Raw genomic sequence first — 6,241 nt, 5'->3', positions numbered from 1 at the left:
CAAGAATGAAACTCCTATAGCAAGGAGGGAGAGTAGCCTAAAGGTCAATGGATTATAGCAGTTGCAACACCTACTGGGTAATACAAAGATGGAGTGAACCTTAAATGAGGGGAAGTTGTGGAATGATGGTTGCAGGAGGATCTGGAAATAGTGGTAAGAAGTGAGACCTATGCCTCCTTTCCTTTCCAAGTGTGTGTGTGTGTGTGTGTGTGTGTGTGTGTGTGTGTGTGTGTGTGCGTGTGTGCATTCATGAATGTATATATGCTGGGGCTTGTAGGAGAGCAATTTGTAGAAAGCCAGGCTTCCATGAGGATATTTAGGTGGCTCAGGGGATAGAGTGCCAGATCTGTAGTCAATAGGCCTCCTCTTCGTGAGTTCAAATATGACCTCAAATGCTTACTGATTATGTGACCCTGGGCAAGTGACATAACTCTATTTGTCTCAGTTTCCTAATCTGTTAAAAGAGCTGGAGAAGAAAATGGCAAACCACTCCATTATCTTTGCCAAGAAAACCCCAAATGGGCCCACACAGAATTGGACACAGCTGAAACAAAAACAAAAAGCCTTCCATGAACTCAAGAAAATGGATGTGTGAAAAGAAGAATTCTTTCATGTTTGTTAATAATAGAGTAAGGGTTCTACAGAGAATATGGAAAAAAGGAGGGAATGGGAGGGAAGATTAGGGTTGAATTGGATGGTGAGGAGAATACAAGCAGAAGGAGCGGCAGAAGGATTTCTTTTTGCCTTAGGAGATGCTAATGCAGAAGCACAGGGATGAGGGGAATAGGAGATGAAAATTTGCCAGCCACAGAAGCGGGTTAATTCCAGTTTACTGGAGCCCCACACTGTAGTGTCTTGGAGATTATGATCAGAGGGGAGTTCTTAGCCAGAGTATAGTGATTATGAGATCTAAGATGCTATTCCCATAAGTGTCTGAGGTGAAACGAAGATAAAGGTGGTGTGAACTGAAGAGGCTGATGACCTAGGAGGGCTGTTCAAAGGAACATCAGCACATACATATTGAACTCTAGTAGTAAGTAGGAGGGCACAGGTTGGTTGGAGGAGATCACAACTCAGGTTTCTGGAGGACAGAATTGGTAGAGGACAAACACAGGAGAGTTAGAATGAAGGTGCTTGCCTGGAAGTCTGATTCAGTAAATACCTAGTGATTGGGGCCTCAGAAACTAGACAGAGCTTCCTTACATCAAGAGTTTAGTGCTAATTTTGTAGCTTCATCTCAAGATGTTAAGGAATGGAGCATACCCAGAAAGTATGCCATACATGGTGTATGCCTTGGGATACCTTGTCCTGACCAGGCAACATTTGGTCTTGTTTGAAGCTCAGAGACTTTGGAAATTTGACTTGGTGCACAATGTTTTTGGGAGTAATCATGGATTCTAAGTTGATTAATTCAATCCCTTCATTTTACAGAAGAGTAATTAATCAATAGAAACATCTTCATTTTATAGATAAGGAGAAGGAGGCTCAGAAGGGCTAACTACCCATCTAAATGATCTTGGGGCACATCTCTTAAACGTAAAGAGTGATGTTCCCAAGGTCACATAAGTAGGTAGTAAGTGGCAAAGTTGGGATTCGAACCTGCCTTATGTTCAAATCCATTTCTCCTTCCACTGAACCATGGTGTTTAAGACTCTATCTGGTGTAGCACTGGTTTTCTAATGGGTTCTACTTGGCTAAAACTTACTCATTGAGTCCAAAAATAGACCACACATTTCCTTCTAAATGTGGTTAACATATGATCTGAGAATGACTTAGAAACACATTTGTGTGTGTATGTACACATACATATACATATATATATATATATATATTTTCATTTTATATGTAATCTATATTCGGGAATGCCCTATATTTGCAATACTGTAGTATATTTGGAGCTGAACAATGGAAGTATTTTGGGGGCAGGGGAAGAGTGTTTGTTGAGCCCAGTAGTACTTATCCACAGGAAGGCAGAGACCCTAAGAACATTAATGTAATCAGGTAAAAGGTACTTACAAATGGTTTCTTCTGCCTGAGAAAACCTAAATATCTACTGTTTCATCATAGAAAGCTTGAGTGTTAAGACAGATGCAATGAACATGCATGCCAATAGACTGTCATCGTGAGTAACTGGGAAATGATGAGGAGACTGCCAAGAAGAATCATTTACACACCTGGCTGGTGAAAGTTGCCAAGGGGTGAAGTAATTTGAGTTTTGTTTGACAAAGTTGAACCCTGTATTTGCACTAGACATGCATTTCTTTGCCCAAGGATCCCAGAATCTCAAGGATCTTGAGAGATCAGCTAAATATGTCTTTCTTGTTACTAAGAACAGTTGCAATCAAAGAACTCCAGAAAGAAGGCGATAAATCCTTGGTACTATTAGTCCAAGATACTTAGGTACTGACCTTGTGGAAGTGGAGGGAGGCAGTTAAAGACATAATTTTGATTATGAAGGAGCTTATAATTAATTAATTGCAATTAAGTTGTGGTGATATATTAAAACATAACTAAGATTATAAGGTGATGTAGGTACTAAATGAGTGGTACATACAATCTCTGTCCTAAAAATTCAGAGAAGTGTGTGCTGGGGTGTTCAGAGACAGTTTTTAGGAAGAAGTAGGGAAGGTCATATTTTGTAGAATGTACTTTATAGAATGAATAGAACTATCTCTACTACAAATTTATGGTACATACTGTCAATGGGGCCCTTACTATGACAAGGCAATCCTTTTACACCTCTCTAATTAACTCTCTATCACACTCATCACAATGTTTCTTCCAAATCTTTTCATTCCTTCTCAAACTTCCCAGGCTCTCCCTCTCCTTACCCTCTTAGATGTCAACCTGGTCTCATATTTCACTGAAAAAAATTGAGAACATTTGCTAATACCTCCCTCTTCTCTCCTTATTTTTTTAAATTAAAAAAATTTTTTTGCTCTTTGGAGGGCAATTGGGGTTAAGTGACTTGCCCAAGGTCACATGGATAGTTTTTGTGTTAAGTGTCTAATTCTGGATTTGAACTCAGGTCCTTCTTACTCCAGGGCCACTGCTCTATTCACTGCATCACCTAGCTGCCCCTCTCCTTATTTCACACCACTCAAATACCTTCTGCTACTATTTCCTTCACCCCCATCTCATTGGAAGAGATGCATCTTATCCTTCCCATGACAAACTCCTCTATGAACACAAGTGGTCCCATTCCATCCTGTCATCTTCAGTAGCTTGCCCTCTCTTGTCACCTCAACTCTTTCATTTTTGAGTCTTCATTGGCTACTGACTTCTTCCCTTCTGCCTACAAATATTCACCCTGAAAAAACCTTTGTTTGATCTATCCATCCTGCCTAGCTATCATTCCCACATCTATCCTCCTTTTGTGGCTTAACTTCTTGAGAAAGTCATCTAAAAGAGAAGTCTCCACCTTTCCCCTCTAATCTCAATTCTCTTCAGCCTGGCTTACTACCTTATTATACTGAAACTATACTCTCCATTGCCAACAGTTTTCTTCTTAATTACCAGACTTAAATGCTTTTTTTTTCAAGATTGATCCTTCTTGACCTCTCTGTTACCTTTTACCTTGCCTATTGGATATTATAATCGAATGTCTTATAGATGTATTAAACTCAACATGTCCAAAACTCAACTCAAACTCTCCCCTCTTCTGACTTTTCCTTTTATAGTCAAGGGTACCACCATCTTCTCAGGCACCCATGCTGGAAACCTAGATGCCATCTTCTCTATTTTTTTTCTTGGATCATTGTATTAAAATTTTTTTTCTAATTTATTTTATTTTATTTTTTAAAGCAATTGGGGTTAAGTAACTTGCTCAAGGTTACACGGCCAGTTATTTCTGGGTGTGGTGCTAAGTATCTGACCCTGGATTTGATCCCAGGTCATCCTGACTCTGGGACTGGTGCTCTTACTCGCTGAGCCACCTGGCCGCCCCTTCTAATTTATTTTTAAGTTTATGGGATAAAGAAAGCATTTCCATAACACAGTATGATAAAAGTAAAACCTAGATGGTAGAGAGAAGGCAGAGACTTTCCTGAGCTCTCTCCAAAACCTATGTACTTTTAAATAATGCCCTAAAACAAATTCTGGAGTGGCAGAACCCCAAAAGGATGGAGTGAAATAATTTTCCAGCCAAAGAAAACCTAGAAAGTTGGCAGCAAAAATCTGTTGTACCAGGGTGAGAGTGGAGTGGAGTCCAATGCAAGCCACACCAGCATAGACTAGACCCCAGCAATCTAGGAGCAGGCCTTGGGAGTCACTGATTCAGCAATGGCAGTGGAGTTTCTGGAGTTCTCAGCCCACAGATGGGAAGGTGGTTGAACAACTTATCATAAGGACATTATAGGGGTCTCTTTGTTATCACTGAGGCAGCATGTTGCTTTGCCCATACTTGTATCAAGGTTACAGTATGGGTGGCAGTCCCAGGGCAAGGGGGAGCACTAGTACACTAGAGTTTGTGGCTGTAGGGGAGTTGGGACCCTCATCACAGTTCCATGGCAGAAAAGAGTGCTTATAGTTGCTCATAGATCATGGCACAGGCCAGGAGAGTAGTAAAAGCCTCTCCTTGAATCATACCACTTTGGAAGAACTGAAAACTTAGAGGTCACTGGAAGTACCTCTGAAAATAGTTACATAAAATCCCTAAAGCTTGGGACAGTTCACCCTCCACCCTGGAAGCAGAGTCCTACTTTAACAAAGACTTAAAAGTAAAAAAAAATAGGCTGGGAATATGAGCAAGCAACAGAAAAAGATGATGACCATAGAAAGTTACTATGGTGACAGGGAAGATTAAAAAACACACACTCAGAAGAAGATAACAAAGTCAAAACTCCTACATCCAAAGCTTCCAAGAAAAATAGGAATTGGTCTAAGGTCATGGAAGAGCTCAAAAAGGCTTTTGAAAATCAAGTAGGAGAAGTAGAGGAAAGATTGGGAACAGAATTGAGAGGGGATGCAAGAAAATAATGAAAAATGAGTCAATAGCTTGGTAAAGGAGACCCAAAAATATTGAAGAAAATAACACCTTAAAAAACAGACTAGGCCAAATGGTAAAAGAGGCACAAAAAGTTAATGAGGAGAAGAATGCCTTAAAAAGCAGAACTGACCAGATGGAAAAAGAAGCACAAAAATTCACTGAAGAAAAAAAAAACACTCCTTAAAAAGTAGAATTGGTTGCTCGCTTTGGCAGCACATACACTAAAAATTGGAATGATACAGAATAGATTAGCATGGCCCTTGTGCAAGGATGACATGCAAATTCATGAAGCATTCCATATTTTTTAAAAAAATCAAATTTTAAAAAATATATATATACAATTATCATTATTATTTTACATGTAATTGGGAAATAAGATATATAGGCACTGGGGCATAGAGATCCACTGTGCCCTACTGGAAAGTTGGAGGGGGGATGGGGGAAGATATGGGAAAGAGCAGATTGGGGGTATTCAGTGGGATTGCTGTTTTTGGGGTGGTGGATAGGGGAAAAATGGGGAGAAAATTTGTAACTCAAAATTTTGTGGAAAAGAATGATGTAAACTAAAAAATAAAAAAGAGAGGGGAAAAAAAGTAGAATTGGCCAAATGGAAAAGGAGGCACAAAAGGTCACTGAAAAAAATAATTCCTCAAAATTAGAATGGAGCAAATGGAAGCTAATGAGTTTATGAGAAATCAAAAAACACTAAAACAAAACAAAAATATATAAAAAATAGAAGACAATGTGAAATATCTCATTGGAAAAACAACTGACCTGGATAATAGATCCAGGTGAGGTAATTTAAAAATTATTGGACTATCTGAGAGCCATGATAAAAAAAGAGCCTAGGCATCATCTTCTAAGAAATTATCAAAAAAATCTTCCCTGATATTCTAGATCCAAAGAGTATAATAGAAATTGAAAGAAATCATAGATCACATCTGAAAAGAAACCCCCAAGTGAAAACTCCTAGGCATATTATAACTGAATTCCAGAGTTCCCAGTTCAAGAAAAAATAATAAAAGCAGACAGAAGAAATAATTCAAGTATTATGGAGCCACAGTTAGGATAACATAAGATTTGGTAACTTCCAAATTAAAGAATTGGAAGGCTTAGAATATGATATTCTAGAGGGCAAAGGAGCTTGGATTACAACCAAGAATCACCTACCCAGAAAAACTGAGCATAATTTTTTAGGGGAAAAATAGATATTTAATGAAATATAGGACTTTCAAGTATTCTTTTTTTTTTTTT

The 6,241-nt window shown here is 38.7% G+C and overlaps 1 non-coding gene across 1 annotated transcript; it reads left to right on the top strand.

The window, feature by feature from the left end:
* The first annotated feature begins 5,184 nt into the window (after positions 1–5,184).
* LOC138155597 (U6 spliceosomal RNA) lies at positions 5,185–5,292 on the top strand. The gene has a single exon (XR_011166886.1). It is a non-coding gene; the product is annotated as a U6 spliceosomal RNA (small nuclear RNA).
* The last annotated feature ends 949 nt before the right edge of the window (positions 5,293–6,241 follow it).

This window comes from Petaurus breviceps, unplaced genomic scaffold, assembly GCF_028583685.1.
Source record: "Petaurus breviceps papuanus isolate PSGF00001 unplaced genomic scaffold, PetGlider_PUasm1.0 91133, whole genome shotgun sequence".
Lineage (NCBI taxonomy): Eukaryota > Metazoa > Chordata > Mammalia > Diprotodontia > Petauridae > Petaurus > Petaurus breviceps.
The sequence above is the reverse complement of the archived record's forward strand: the minus strand, read 5'-3'. Positions and strand labels throughout refer to the sequence as shown.